The 16155-nt window shown below is 45.3% G+C and overlaps 1 protein-coding gene and 1 long non-coding RNA gene across 4 annotated transcripts in view; one reads left to right on the forward strand and one right to left on the reverse strand.

Moving 5' to 3' along the window:
- Window positions 1-9457, forward strand: part of LOC130541116 (uncharacterized) — a 30027-nt gene extending 20570 nt beyond the window's left edge. For both annotated transcript variants that reach the window (XR_010111104.1, XR_010111105.1), the window contains one exon: window positions 2866-9457. This is a non-coding gene — a long non-coding RNA (uncharacterized LOC130541116). The remainder of the gene's footprint in view (window positions 1-2865) is intronic.
- Window positions 1-16155, reverse strand: part of KCNJ6 (potassium inwardly rectifying channel subfamily J member 6) — a 312281-nt gene that overhangs the window by 127231 nt on the left and 168895 nt on the right. The window lies entirely within an intron of this gene.

Below are 16155 nucleotides of genomic sequence, written 5' to 3' on the forward strand. Positions count from 1 at the left end.
TGATGTGTATGGGCTGTGGGAGGAAGGGGTGTGTAAAGCCTGTGACTTTGCTTGGTGGAAACCCACAGCTGGAGGCAGAGGACACAGGGACACCTGCTCTGAATGAGGCCTGGAGCAGCCATGTGGAGGATGCTGAAGGCACAGCTTCCACCTCTACGGCAGCTGTGGCAGTGGCAGTGGCAGCTGGTGCAGAGCTGGAGAGAATTATTAGGGGAGAAAGAAACACAATCAAACAGCCTTCCTTGAAAGGTTTCCTAAGGGAAGAGAGCCTGGGGTATGGAGCCCCATCTATGGGATGAGCCATTGGGAAGCACATGGGGTCAGCACTCTGAGAATAATGGAGAATTCTCCCCCTCCGGGCTCTCACTGACTTTTTCGGTAGCACAGACTTGGGTGAACTTCAGGTGGAGTCTATAGTAAAGTGCAGCCTAGGGGCTTGGCTCAAAACAGATGAGCTGAAACATACATACCTGATGGCTCAAGCACAGGCTTGGAGCCCCATCTCTGCCATTTTGGTCCCATAACTTCTACCAGGCGCCTCCTGTGTACCCAGCCCTGTGCTAGGCCCTGGGGATGCAAAGACCAATAAAACACAAATCCCTGCCAGGGGAACTCAGGGTTCTTTTGTGGCTTAAAACTGGTCTGAGTCTGGGGGTGAGGGTGGGGTGGGGTAGGAGACTTTTTTTGGAATGAATTAAGACATCCTCTTAAACACTGTTTTGGAGTTGGGAGTGACTGCTTTATGAGCATGGGCTTTCCTTTTGGGGTAATGAGAATGTTTTGGAACATGATGGAGTTGTTGGCTGCACAACATCATCAATGTACTAAATGCGTCTGAAATGCACTCTTGTAAATGGTTAATTTCACCTGAGAAAAGAGAAGTTGCTTTTCATGGTAAAACGCTAGAAGTCCAACACCTCTGGAAGGTTATGTGTCTTCATCTGCCTAAGCCTGAGAACCAGGGGTGTGCAGGGTAGACATCTGAGAGATAAAGCATGGTGGCATGTCCATCCAGGGCCAGTGTCCCCATGGGGAGATGGAGAGAGGGAGGCACAATGCAGGGGACTCCTCCATGAGCCTGGGCAGCCTACATCCCAGCCCTGTTAAGGTACTGTTCACCTCTGCAGCCTGCAGCGCTGACAACCATGCTTGAGGCCAGGTTGGAACATCTGGCAAGCCATTAATACCTGGTGACTGTGATGAATGCCTACGAGCTCCAACTGACTTCAGCATTTCACGATCACCCTCCTGAAGGCACCGTCCTTAATAATACTTTTAGGCAACTTAGACACGAGTTGCTGCGCTGGGCTGTTGCAGTTGACTGGGGGACAATGTGATTTTTCTCCTGACATGAGTTTCCTAACAAATTACGTTGGGGGCACGATGCTTTTCCTTTTGTGAGATTGGACTTTCTCTTTTATTGTGCGATGTTCTTTTCCTGTGTTGTACTGATATGTTACGGGGGGATCTGCAGAGCTTCTTTACACAGCACAGCTTGTTTTTTCTCTGAGGTCCTCACTGTGCATCAGCGCCCGATGGCAAGAGAAGACCTGTTTCATATTGCCTCTCTCTGGGTATATGTGCTACAGGAGTACGTCTCATTGGGGGTCAGAGTGGCCAGAAGTAAACTGGATTTGTGCTTATCAGTCATTTATTCCTTGAGGTGATTCCTACTTTAACCTGAACTACTTGGTGGATTTTCATCAGACAGTGGAAATATTTGCATTTTCCTTTTTCTCTCAGCTTGGGTGGCAGTGTTTCTCTTGCAAAATTAGCTGCATTTGTAAAGTGAAGCAGAACGAAAGTCAAGAGGGCGATTTCTCTGTTGGCGTTTGTTTATTTTTCCAGGATCATCTTGCTAAAAGGAAAAGTTTTCCTAGCAATAACCTTGCGATATCTTTAGGCGGCTCTGATCATAATTGATCTGCAGTCAAGTCTTCCATCCTGGAAGGAAAATATCTGGAAAGAGGACTTGATTCCCTTCTGCCCAGTCATAGTCTATTTAGGGTGAGGCCTGAGTGGTGTCTGGGAACAGGGTTTCTGGGGACAGAGTCTGAGTCACAAAGTCTCCCTGCTGATTCTCTGCTCACCGAGCCATGTACTCTGGTTTGGGACAGTTGCTGCACAGAAGGGGGCAGATTCCTGCCCGATGATCTTGTATAACCCTGCAGTGGCCCCGTCTAGGAACCCAAAGCCATTCTGGTTCTATGTTTGTAGAGTATATTTTAAGGCCACAGTGAGTGAACTAGGAAGGAGATAGAAGGATTTGCCATTGAGATGCCTTTTTGGTAGAGAGCATGAAAACTCTGGGCATCTCCCTGGGGTCAAACCATGCTCTGCACCTGGCCAGCTCTCGAGGAAGCCCAGGTGGAATGATGGGTTTCAGGACAGTGGTTTCTCGTACTTTCCAGGGCTGTATTTGTTTAATGCTCACACTCTTTTTTAACAGTGAGATTTTGAGCACTTTTGAGTCTCGGCTCACACAGACAGCCAGCATGGGCCATGGAGACAGGCAGCCCTGGGGGCCAACTATGGTTCCCCATTTGGTGTTCTGTGTCTCCTGGGGATGACTTATTAATAGCTCATAGATTACAAACGGCCTGTACTTCCCTGCCCTGTGGCTTGTCTACTGCAATGCTGTTTGGGTTTCATGCACTTGGGATATAGTCCTTTTAAAATTACATTTTCTCCTGCCTCCATGCTTCTCCCCTGGGGCCCATTGGCAAAGCCTGTGTGCTTTGCTGTGCCTCCCCTGAATCATTCTTGCCTTCTCCAGCAAAGGTTTATTTGATTTCTTTAAAGTCACTTGACTGAATTCTCAATGCAAGTACATACACTAAAGTAATCACATCTGCTCTTTTTTAGGGAAAAGTAGAAATCTGCACTCTTGTCTCGACTTTGCCTTGCCTGCAGAACTCAACATTTGCGAATGATGTGTCCTTGAGAAGTCATGTTTTACCCAGTTTTGCAAACTTTTGGCTCATATCATAAATTCAAAGATGCTGGTGCTCCCAGTCTTAGTGCTAACATTTCTATTTATACCCCTTTCCCTGAGCCCCAAGAAATGTTCTTTAAACATATTCTCAGCTGGACCAGAAGAGATTTGGTTTGTGTGTTTGTTTTTAATGGGACCTGCATTGACTTGGATAATGCTGTTGAAAACACAGTAAGATGGATTAAGTGCTGGATAATTCTCCTTCTAGCACCAATACTCCCTAATAACTTTTTGATACATACAAACAAAAACATCCTCTTTAATCTGCAAATTCCTCTTTGGATGGGCTGAAGGGTAAGGTTATCTGGAAAAAATGAGTAACTTCTGCAGAGAGAATCCTGTGTCAGTCACCAGAGGAGAAGAGAGAAAGCTGCTTGTCTCTTGCAGACCTGTGCTGGCCAATACAGCAGCTACCAGCCTGAAATTTGCCTGGTCTGAATAGAGATGTGCAGTAAGTGTTAAACACACAGGGGATTTTTGAAGAGTAATAATGTGAAAGTAAAATATCCCATTAATAATTGTCATACCAATTACATGTTGAGCTTTTAATATCTGGATATAGTGGGTGAAATAAAATATATCATTATTTTAATTTCACCTATTTCTTTTTTCCTTTCAAGGGTTCATATTATAGAATTTAAGATTATGCAGGTGGCTGGCATTATATTTCCACTGGGCAGGGCTGTTACAGAACATCCAGTACTGAGGAACGCCTGCTCTTAGCATGTTGGGAATAAAATTGATGCAAAAGGCAGTCCCTTGGTTGGCTTAAGTCAGAAGAAAAGGGCTGCTTATTAGGGGGGTTTAACCTTTTGATGTGGAAGGAGCTGAGGGCTCTGTAATTGGGAAAAAATTAATAAGAGTTCATAATGTGATATAATAAGGGGTATTGAACACAACTAATCAAAAAAGGGTTGGGGAATTGCTGATAAACGTGTGTAAACATGTTCCCTCTTAGTTTGGGAGCTGTGGCTACTTTAGCCCGCTGGTTCAATTGTTTTTCATTTTTTCGAGTGCTATGCGAGCTCGTGGCAGCTTTCTGCACACCACTTATAACCCAATGTGTGCCTGATTGGAGAAGCTTGACATTGACAGTATCTTATGTTGATGCCATGCATGATGGGGTGAGGAGGGAGGGAGAGAGGGAGAAAAGCTCCTGGAAAAACGGGCATTTACAAATGGGAAAAGTGAACTGGGAGAGGGCAGTGTACCGTTGGCTTGGGTAAATATTCATTTTATTTATTTATTTAAAAATTTTGGTTCATGAACAATTCTTTAGGTTTGAAAAAAAAAAAAGGATCAGGTGTTGTTATCCAGGGCTGAAGAAATGAATCATGGTCCCAGCTTTGAAGCACCTGTGGCAACATTGCAAGTCTCCCTGTTCTTTCCTGCCAAGCCCATGACTCCAGTGTGGCTTGTGGAGGAAGCTCACTGGGACTATTTTAAAACGTGTGCCCAAGGAAGTGCAAATGCTGTGGCCAGCACTACTACAAACCAGTAGCTCTTGTAAACCAAAAACAAAATTTGAACGCCCCCCAACCATCTGAGTGGACTTCTTCCTTGGCCAGGGCTCTCCTAAAATTTAACCTGAGAGACTGGTTCAGGCCATTATGGTAAGTGGGGATCGGACACGTCTTATTATATCTCTCTGGCATTAACATCAACACAGACCCGAAGTCTGATAAGAATCGTTTACAATCTACTCTCTCTGAAGCCTGCAACCTGGAGGCTTCAGCTGCATGATAAAACTTTGGTCTCCACACCTCTAATCGCAACCCAGACATTACCTTTCTATTGATCCCAGGTCTTTAGATAAACTCAACCCATTGTCGACTAGAAAACATTCTAAATCTACCTATAAACTGGAACTAATAACCCCCCTCCTTTGAGTTGTCCCGCCTTTCTGGACTGAACCAATGTGTTTCTGAAATGTATTTGATTGAAGTCTCATGTCTCCCTAAAATGTATCAAACCAAGCTGCACCCTGACCACCTTGGGCACATACATGTTCTCAGGACCTCCTGAGGGCTGTGTCACTCATATTTGGCTCAGAATAAATCTCTTCAAATATTTTACAGAGTTTGACTCTTTTCATTGACATTCTTCTGCCATTCCCCTGTTCCTGGAGGCTGAAGGACCATAAACTTGAATAGCGTGATTTGGCTTTGGTTTGAGCCTATGCCTTTAGGTTTAGATCTTTGCCTAATTGACTAGTAGACTTTGCTGCTAAAAAGCATGACTGCAAATCTGATAAACACTCCAGCTTTTGCCTTTAGATCTCTGACCAATTCTCCTTCTCAGTGACTTTTCCTGACTTCCTCTTCTGTCTGTCCCCTTGAATGTTGGGGGTACCCCATGGTTTGTCTTCAGCCTCTTTTTCTTCTCATCCCTCACTGTTTCTTGGGGAAAGGTCTCCTGTGGATGAAGCGCTCCCTATATGTAGATGACTTCCTCATCTAGCTCTCCAGGTCAGATCTTTCTTTCCCTCAATTTCTTTGCTGTCATATTGACTTGCTTGCAAGATATTTCCACATGGATTTCCTGTAAGAACCTCAAAATAAACATTTTTTCAAGACAGAGATTGTTATCCCCATGCTGTCTGGACTAGATATTCTCCATCTGTCCCTGAAGAGTCCCCCCACACCCTCTGGACTCTCTCTGCAGCCCAGGAGAATGACCTTTCTGGATGTACCTGGTCTCTCATGTCCTCTGGCTTCCTGTTGGGCTTGGCTCATGAGAGGTTCTGGTGGGAGATCAAAGAGTAGGAGGAGAATGGAACCTTTCTATTAAGATGGGTTGAGTTGAAATGGGCTGTGTTCCTCTTCCTACAACCATAGTCCCACTCAGTGGTCCTCTCTCCTGCAGCTCTGTCTGGTTTCCTCCCTTGGCCCCTTTAGACTCAGGGTTGTGATGGCTCTAGATGTTGCCAGCCCTGGGTTCCTCTCCTTTCCTTGTTGGTGACTAGCCTTGCCCATGCCTCCACAGAGTTCCTTTTCTAAGCATCCTCATCACCTGATGATTGTTCCTTCTTTTCTGCAAGGCCCCAGCTCAGACCTTTTCCATGTGGCCCCTCCTGTGCAGGGCTCTGTGCATGGCACCAACGCCAGCCCAGGATCCCAAGCCAGCACCCAGAGGCATCTTTGTGTCTCCATCTTTCACCCCGCTGCCAACAGATGCCAAGTCCTGTGGCTTCCTTTTCCTAAAAGCCTTTCCTCATGGTCCCTCTTTGCTGTCCCCAAGGCACCAGAACTCTTTGGGTTGTGGAAATAAGTGAAAATCAACCAAGTGAGGAAAACAGAGGCTATTTATTCGAATGTGCTGTAGTAAGGGACCATCACGTGCATTTGGTAATGGCCCAAAGGCAGGCAGGGGAGTGAGAAAGCTTCATGTTGGAAAAGGGGGAAGGCCTCAGGCATGCCCTGATGGAAACTGTCATCATGGGGAAGCTGCAGGTGAGCTACCTAGAAATGGACATCCTGTGTGATTGGTGAGGGGGCATATTTGACTTTTTCCAATTGGCCTTAAGTTGGAAGTAGGAGCAAAAATCAGGGAAATTTGGTTATTAACCAAGTCCTGGTCATTTGGGCCAATTGTTACAGAAGTTATTGTTTAGCTTTCTGGAGTGTCACTGGTTTCTTGCAAGTCTGACTTACAACAGGCTGGCTTCCTGGGTTGTTTATTGTAGAAAAGCAGTTGGTTTCCTCGGCAGGTGGCTGCAGGCTGTGGGTCCAAGTGCTGTTTTTATATGTGGTTGGCCACTGTCCATTTCTGTATTCAATCTCAGGGTCAGTTTTTAATTTTTGTTGTTGTTGTTGTTGTTCTGGATTATAAAGATGGTATATACTCATGCAGAACATTTTAATTAACCCAGAAAAATATTAAAAAGAAAAAACACCTCGTATCCTGCCAGCAGAGGTAACCATTGTTGACATTTCCAGGAACATCTTTTCAGAGATCTCTCTGTGCATTGACACATTCATACATGAGTGGCCATCCACTACAAAGCGTTCTGTAGCCCTCTCATCAGTTTTCACTGGGGTTGCTGTGGCAGTCACCAGATCTAGATCACTGTTCCGGTCTTGCCAACATCCACTTCATTTCTCACAGAGCTTCAGATGGGGCTCTTCTCTAATTCAGATTCCATCAGTTCCTGTCCTGCTTCAAATTGTTCAGTGGTTGCTCATCAAGTCCAGGCTCCCAGCAAGGCTCTCTGGGCCACTGATGATGTGTCCTCTTCTTCCAAACCTTCCATCTCTTCTCTGCACTTGGGGGTACTCAGGATTCTCTAAGGACTGTGCTCCTTCCTGCAGATGTGTGCCCACATGTTGCCTCTGTTGTCTCCCAGGATCTTCCTCAGCCCCCATAGACTAGAGAAATCCTCAGGAGTCAGCTCAGACTTGCCCTTCCCTGGAAGCCTGCCAGAGAGCTCCCAATATGTTTAGTTTCTGTCCTCACCACCCAGTGCCTGCCTCTAGGACAGCACTTAGCCCACAGCATGACAGTGGCTGGCTTTCATGTCTCTGCCCTGACAGACCCTCAATCTTCAAGGTAAGCAACTATGCTTTACTCATTTTGTCCCCAGCCCAGTGTCTGTGATGGTACCTGAGACATAGTGGAGGCTCAGGAGACATTGCCTGAATAAATGAGGTGCTGGGTGGATGCAATCATATGTATGTATGTGTGTGCATGTGTATGCGTGTGTATGTGTGTGTGTGATACATATATATCTGTAGATGCCCTGATTGTATGTCAGCTTGCTGTTTGGGTACCTGCCATGGTTTGAATGTTTGTCTCCTCCACAACTCATGTGAAATTTAATTGCCACTGTGATGGTATTAAGAGGTGGAACATTTAAGAGGTGATTAGGCCACGAGGGCTCCCCCCTCACGGATGGATTAATGTTGCTATTGAGAGAGTGGGCTCCTCATAAGAGAATGAGTTTGGCCCCTCTCTTACTTTCTTCTCTCTCACCCTCTCTTACCCTTCCACCTTCTGTCATGAAATGATGCAGCAAGAAGGCCCTCTCCAGATGCTAGCCCCTCCATCTTAGACTTCCAGCCTCCAGAATTGTGAGAAATAAATTTCTGTTCATTATAAATTACCCAATATGTGGTATTCTGTTACAGAAGCTAAAAAAAAGACTATGACAGTACTAGACAGAGATACAAACACCTACTTTCCATGGGGAAACCACTTACACCATTAAAAAAACCCCTCAGCGATTACTTTTTAATATGGTCAATAATACTTCTACACACTTTGCCTCCATTATCATACCTCCTATTTATAATCCCACGAAGATTTTTGTGGGGAGTGAAATGTTATATTCATGAAAATGCTTTGAACTTTTTGGAGAAAAATTAACTCTTCCCCAAATCAGTAAGGGAGCCACACTACTCTATCAATAATGGATGGTATATCGCAAGGACAAAAAACCAAACACCGCATGTTCTCACTCATAGGTGGGAATTGAACAATGAGAACACATGGACACAGGAAGGGGAACATCACACACCGGGGGCTGTTGTGGGGTGGGGGGAGGGGGGAGGGATAGCATTAGGAGATATACCTAATGCTAAATGACGAGTTAATGGGTGCAGCACACCAACATGGCACATGTATACATATGTAACAAACCTGCACATTGTGCACATGTACCCTAAAACTTAAAGTATAATAATAATAAAATAAAATAAATGGATAGTATAGGTGTCTATTTTTCCAGATGAGATAAGCTGAGAGGTGACTGGGAAGGAATGCACATGATTTGGAATGCCCTGGAAACAGAAAGAATGAGAGGTCCAGACAGAGAAAAGCTCAGGTTAGGAACGGGTCTCCTCTGGGATTTCCAACCCACCAAGCCATGTCCTCTTGGGAGGAGGAGAAAAGGGCAACAAAACTGGCAGAATCCTTATTCCACAGCCTTTCCCCAAACACCATCTTTCACTGATGGTAATAATTCAAGTAAGAGAAGTGGAGATTAAGTAGTTGCTGAACTAAGGATCAGAGAGCAATAACTCAAGCTTGGCAGGCCTGGTAATTTATCTCCTATGCAATGTTTTTCAGATGTTCCTGAGATATTCAAGTCTAGAGACCAGGCTTGTTTGGAGTATGTGTCATAGGGAAGGCAACAGTGGGGGGTGTGTAAGGATTTCACTGAGTTGCAGGAATCACAAATTAGGATGGAGGTTATTTTCAAACCTCTTTATATGGCATATAGTAGGCAGAATAATGGCCCCAACAAGGCCCACATCCTGATCCCGGGAACTGTGGATATGCATGTTACATGTCAAGGAGAAATTATACCTGTAGATGGAATGGAGGTTGTCAGTCAGCTGGAAGATTATCCTAGGTCCTTAAAAGTGGAAGAGGGAGGCAGCAGAAGAGAGGGAACCAGGGAGATAGTAGCATAAGAAGGACTTAGCCCAACGTTGCTGGTTTTTTTTTTTTTTTTTTTTTTTTTTGACAGACAGGGTCTTGCTGTGGCCCAGGCTAGAGTTCGGTGGTGCAATTAGGGCTCATGGCAGCCCCTTGACCTCCCAGGCTCAAGTGATACTCCCGCCTCAGCCTTTTGAGTAGCTGGGACCACAGGTGTGCACCACCATAGTCAGCTAGTTTTGTTATGTATTATTTATTTATTTATTTATTTCTGTATTTATTGCAGAGATGAGGTATTACTCTGCTGCCCAGGCTGGTCTCAGACTCCTCAGTGCAAGTGAATCCTCCTCCCTTGGCCTCCCCAAATGCTGGGATTACAGATGTGAGACATCATGCCTGGCCGTGGTTGCTGGTTTTGAAGATGTGGGAAGGGGACCATGAGCCAAGGAGTGCAGGTGGCCTCTAGAATCTGGGAAAGGAACGGAAGTGGATTCCCCCAGAGCTTCCAGAAAGGAACACAGCCCTGATGACAACTTGGCTTTAGCCCAGCGAGACTCCTGTTCGACTTCTGACCTCTAGGATCTTAAGTCAATGCATTTGTGATATTAGTCCAATCAATTTTCAGTAATTTGTTACGGCAGCAAAGGTAAACAAAACAGGAGTAGGCAGATTCCCATTCAATTCAATTTATACACACTGAACACCTGCTATGTGCCAGATCCTGTGCTAAGAGCTGGGTACAGGGGTGAATAAAGATGCAGCCCCTGCCCTCAAGTCTCACTGCCTTGAAGAAAACACAGGAGCACACATGTCCCACTAGGGCAGCGGAGGCAATTCCAGGATCACGGTGTGTTCGCTGGGGCAGCCGTGACAAAGTACCACCAACTGGTGGCTTAAATAACAAACTTTTGTTTCTCACAGTTCTGAAGGCTGGGAAACCCAAGCTCAAGGTGCCGGCCGGTTCTGTTCCTAATGAGGCTCTCTTCCTGGCTTGCAGGAGGCCACCTATTCACGCCCACATGGCAGACAGCAAACTCTATCTGTGATCTCTCTTATAAGGGTGCTGACTCCATCCTCAGGGCCCCACCCTTAGGATCCAATTACCTCTCAAAGTCCCCAACTCCCAAATGCCATCACATGGTGGATTAGGATGTCAACATATGAATTTATGGGGAACATAACTCAGTCCATAGCAGATGGGAATGGGGAGATGGTGGACTAACTGTCTTGGGTGAGGTGGGAGCGGGTTAAGGAAAGCAGGAGTGGCAGTCCTTAGGTAGCAAATCAAAGGCCCAGGGACAATCCAGATCTGGGGAACAGAGTAACAAATCATGAGGTTGCAAGAGAGCCCACTTCCTTCATTCTTCCAGCTGTCTGGTGATCTGGGGTTGCTTTGGGCCTATCTCTGAGGCAGAGGGGAAGGGAGGTGAGGGTGTTTACTGAGTGTGCTCTGTATACAATTCAGTCTTCTCCAAAAGGCTGTGAACAAATGTCGTTTTTATCACCATTGTTAAGATAGGTGAGAGGAGTTTCTGGAAAGTTCCATAACTTGCCTAGGGTGTTTGACCTCTAAAGCTGGTATTCTCCATGATACTCACTTGACTCTGAGTAATTCCCCTCTGATTAAACAGTGGAAAAGAAAAAGACAACATGACGTCTCCTGCGACCTTAAACCCAGCACTGAGACAGTGCCTGGCACATAACAAGAGCTAAAGAAATTTTTCTTGAATAAATGAATAGGTAATTTCAGATCCTTTAAGACTGACCATTTGGAATGGGAGTCTATAACTTCTACATACTCTGTAAATTGTCCTTTATCCACTCTGACTGCTCAGTGGATTTTTTCTTTTGAGCTCTAGCATTCCATCCAAATAAATCCCAAGCAAAAGTTTTAAGTGCTCCAGCTACTAGAATTGATGGCAAAGCCTTATATTTGCCGATATTTTTGCTGACTTTTGGAGCCTTGTTCATAAGGTGCAAGATCAGTGGAACACTTGAATGTGTGTGCAGAGCACTGTGTGAGCCCTGCTGGAAGCTTCCGGAAGTACAGGATGTGGTCCCAGGCCCACACATGCATGAAGAGACAGAGGAAAAGACGCCCTGCCAGAGTTCAGCAGACACAAAGACACAAATGTAGGAAGGATGACTGAGAAATGATCTGTTTTTTCCCACCCCAAAAGGGGCAGTTGTTTTCTTTGCCCCCTTTGGAGAGGGCCAGAAGGGGATTTGTGGCTTGCCAGAAGGGATTTATGCCTTGCCTTAGAGGAGGTTCTTTAAAGGTCTTTGGTTTCCCAAAGCTTTGGCTGTGGTAGGCAAAGCACTGGATTGCTCCAAAGGGATGAAGCTTTGGGATTTTTATTAGGAAAAGCTGGCAAAGGCCTTACTAGGGAAAGGGAGGGGCCCCTAAGACCTGCAGAAGTGAGCTGGGTTTTCTGATATACAGAATCTGTGAATATGTTCCACTATACAAAGAAAAATCGAGGTTGCAGGTGGAGTTAAGGTTGCTAATCAGCTGACCTTCAACTGGGGAGATTATCCTGGATTATCCGGGAAGCCCAGTGTCATCACAAGAGTCCTTTTAAGTGGGAGAGGGAGGCAGGAGAGGGAGAACGAGAGAGATGGCAATGTGAGAAGGACTCAGCCCATGGTGCTGGCTTTGATGGGGGAGGAGGGGGCCATGAGACAAGGATTGTGGGCGGCCTCTGGAAGATGGAAAGGCAAGGAAACAGATTCTCCCCTGGAAGGTGCAGCAGTAATGCAGTCCTGCTGAAAACAATTTTAACCCAGTGAGACCTGAGTTAGACTTCTAACCCACAGACTTGCCAGATACATTTGTGTTGTTTAAGCCTCCAAGTTTATTGTAGTTTGTTCCAGCTGCATAAGGAAACTAACACAGGGTGATATGGGGGTGCCTGGAGACTGAGTCACAGGGCTGAGACCTTGGAGACCCAGTGATGGTCTCATGGCTTTCCTGGATATAGAGGAAATGTACCCACAGGCTTGTGACTTGGAATGGGTTGTGCAGACTTAGTCAGAAGCAAGACCAGAAACCCCTCCACACGTTTTATGGACAGTGTAAGTTTCTAGGGCCATTTATACAACCCCAGGTACGGGTGGTGTCCCTCAATAATGGTGGATACGTGAACACTTCCAACCCTGGACAGCAGGTGCTCAGAGCCAGTTTAATTGGATCTAGGAAAATTAAGGGTTGTGATGTATCTTGCACCTGAGGGTGGTGAGCAGATTCACAGCTGCTCTGCTCATCAAGATTTTTCTAAAAGAATATGTTAATTGCCGCAGAATTGCACTTGTCAGAGCAAGCTCATAAAAGAGATGAGTTTTCAGTTGTGTTTGGAACAGGGTGGGAGTGGGTGGGTGAGGACTGGGATCCATGGTTCGTGGATGGGAGGAGAGAAGAGTTCAGAAATGGATGTTAGGAATCCATCTCTAGAAGTCTTAACAGTGTTTTCCATTGACTCAGAGCTTGGTTTTGTGGTAGTGGGAATGTGGCAATATGAAGGATTCTGGTGATAGGAAGTGGAAGACTTCATAAGCAAAAGCCCCAGTCTTAGTGGAACGCTTCAAAGCCACAGGTTCTTCCAGTAACTGCCTGGGTCTTCCGCTTCTCCCCTTGGCTCTAAATTCCCAACAGGCTTTGTGGAGGTTTGACAGCTGCTCCAGGAGCTTGCAATTTACTTTTTGTTCACTTTATGCAAATTCATACTTGGCTTTGTAGCACAAAGGACAAACCTAGTGGGGTCTGAGTTGCCCTACGGAGGTTTTATCCCCGCAAAACTCGGGAGCCCAGGAAGCTGCAATGACAAGGGAAGAGTCCAGGAACAAAACCGTGGGAGAGACCTACATATGAGGCATTCCAGAGTGGTCTTTGCACTGTGCTGTCTTAATAGGTATAGAGCTATCAACCTGGAGCAGGCAGTAGATATTTAACGCTCACATTTCATCTAGATGTATATGTGTATGCATGTGTGTATGTATATGTGTACAATGCGCATATTTATATACAATAAACACACCTGTGCGTGCACACTTTTTGATGGGAGACACTAGTTTTAGGCAGTACAGGTCAATTTCTAACTTCTGAGCTGGGGCATGGGGTCATTTTCAGGTGACAGGTGGAGTAACAGCCACAGGTATGCAAACTTCCTTCTAGCTGGTCTCGAGGGCATCTTTGCTCAGAGGGGGCAGAAGGAAGTAGCATTGGCATCACTTCGAGGAAGCCGGGTGTTTGCCCGTAGCACAGCCTGAAGCAACTGTGCTTGGGACATAGGTGAGTAGAGAATAAAGTACGTGTGGGCAAGGCCAGGCAAGCACCAGCACAGCCTGAAGACACACCCTCCGCTCGTGGACAGAATGGGGCACCATGCAGGGAGCCCCATAGGGACTGCTCAATGAATCCACCTGGACTGGATTTGTCACTAGATGGTGTGAGATGGAACTTGTATTGCACCCATACCTGGAGCCCGGCTGTCATTCTCTGCCATGGAGACAAAGTGCCTATGGTGTGGCTGTCCCAGACCCTTTCCAAGAGGATTTAGACTGCAGTGTAAAGGGGGCTTCATGTTGAGGCACATTATCCATTTGTGGTTAAAAATTTTAGCAAGGAGCTAGGAAAGTTATGTTTGGGGTCATGATCCAAAGGAACTTCTACCCTATTAGCTTAAGGATTGAATCTAAAAGATATTGGAGGTTGAAAAACGGTCTCAGGAAAGTCCTCTAACTTAACACAGGGACATAATCTATTGAGGCTGAATGGAAAGAAGGACAAGGTGTTGCTTTTGGAGCCAAAGTGCCAGGGTTCAAGACATTCGTCAAAGGGCAGTAATCATACCTACCCAGCCTGCCTCGCACCGTCGCCAAGAAAGCTCCAAGCCAGTGCAAACCAACTATCTGCAAAACATCTAATGAGAGGTCAGAGCTGGGCTAAAAAGTCACAGACCTGAAACTTTATCTGCAGGATAAAACAATTGGATTAAAGGCATTTTTTTAAAAAAAAATGCTTGCTGCTTTTTTGGTAGCAGAGCATAAAGCCACATCAAAAGAAGACATTTATGCAGCCAACAAACATATGAAAAAAAGCTCATCATCACTGGTCATTAGAGAAATGCAAATCAAAACCACAATGAGATATCATCTCACACCAGTTAGAATGGCAATCATTAAAAAGTCAGGAAACAACAGATGCTGGAGAGGATGTGGAGAAATAGGAACGCTTTTACACTGTTGGTGGGAGTGTAAATTAGTTCAGCCATTGTGGAAGACAGTGTGGCGATTCCTCAAAGATCTAGAACTAGAAATACCATTTGACCCAGCAATCCCATTACTGGGTATATACCCAAAGGATTATAAATCACTCTACTATAAAGACACATGCACACACATATTTATTGCAGCACTATTCACAACAGCAAAGACTTGGAACCAACCTAAATGCCCATCAATGATAGACCGGATAAAGAAAATGTGGCAGATATACACCATGGAATACTATGCAGCCATAAAAAAGGATAAGTTCATGTCCTTTGCAGGGACATGGATGAAGCTGGAAACCACCATCCTCAGCAAACTAACACAGGAACAGAAAACCAAACACTACATGTTCTCACTCATAAGTGGGAGTTGAACAATGAGAACACAGGGACACAGGGAGGGGAACATCACACTCCAGGGCCTGTCTAGGGTGGGGGGCTAGGGGAGGGAGAGCATTAGGAGAAATACCTAATGGAGATGACGGGTTGATGGGTGTGGCAAACCACCATGGCACATGTATACCTATGTAACAAACCTGCATGTTCTGCACAGGTATCCCAGAACTTAAAGTATAATAATAAAAAAATGGAATATTATTATTAGAAGCTAAAACTTGGTAAGAATGGGAGCCTACCTGAAATTGCTATCTGGTTACACACTCAAAAAACCTTTGTTATATGTTAAGGTAAACAAAATTTACTACACAAACTGCAAGGCCTCTGAAATGAGAGAATCCCAAATGTATTTGAGTTTCATGATGTCTTTTTGAATAAACCACTAAACAATGAAGTAGGGAATATTTTTGAGGGTGCTGAAGGAATGGTCTGATTTTTATTTTTTTGCTTAAGCAAGGCCAAGAGAAAGCAAGAGAGGGCCACACACAGAGAGAGAAATGCAGTAGCCTTTGCCCCTTATCTCATGAGAATCTGCTAATTTTCCAATCTCTTACTGGAATATTTTATGCCTAAAATAATTCACGATGTGGCTGTAGCATGCACTGCCCCGGACTGCTGAGCATTTTAGTAGCAAAACATGGAGAGTGTTACCTGCTGAACTGCTAAGGAGCCTGGGCTCATTCCCATCCCTCTGTGTGCTAACACTGGGACCAGGGAGAGCAAACGGGAGGTGGGACGCTTATTGTTATCAGTATTATGTGCCTATTTTCACACTGATACGTAAGAGCACCCTGGGAATGAAGTGCAAGGTTCAACATTCCTGTGTTTAGAGGAATGTACTTGCTGAGGCATGAGAAGTATGAGCAGACTGCGAGGCTGTAAGAAACTCAGTTGTCCTGGGATGCTCCAACTCTGAGGGTGAGTTCCCCTCTAAATGTGATGTTTATGGTATCACAGGAGGGTCCTGACCAAAAGTGATCTGGGCACTTTGTACTTAGTTTCTATGTATGATTGTGCCAGCTTTCACAACATTCCCACACTCTTACCAGAAGGGAGAATGATGAACTCATCACAAACCAATGTAGTGTAAGCTCCTTCACTCTATCTCGGGGTCTTTGA

This window comes from Pan paniscus, chromosome 22 (assembly GCF_029289425.2).
Source record: "Pan paniscus chromosome 22, NHGRI_mPanPan1-v2.0_pri, whole genome shotgun sequence".
NCBI lineage: Eukaryota > Metazoa > Chordata > Mammalia > Primates > Hominidae > Pan > Pan paniscus.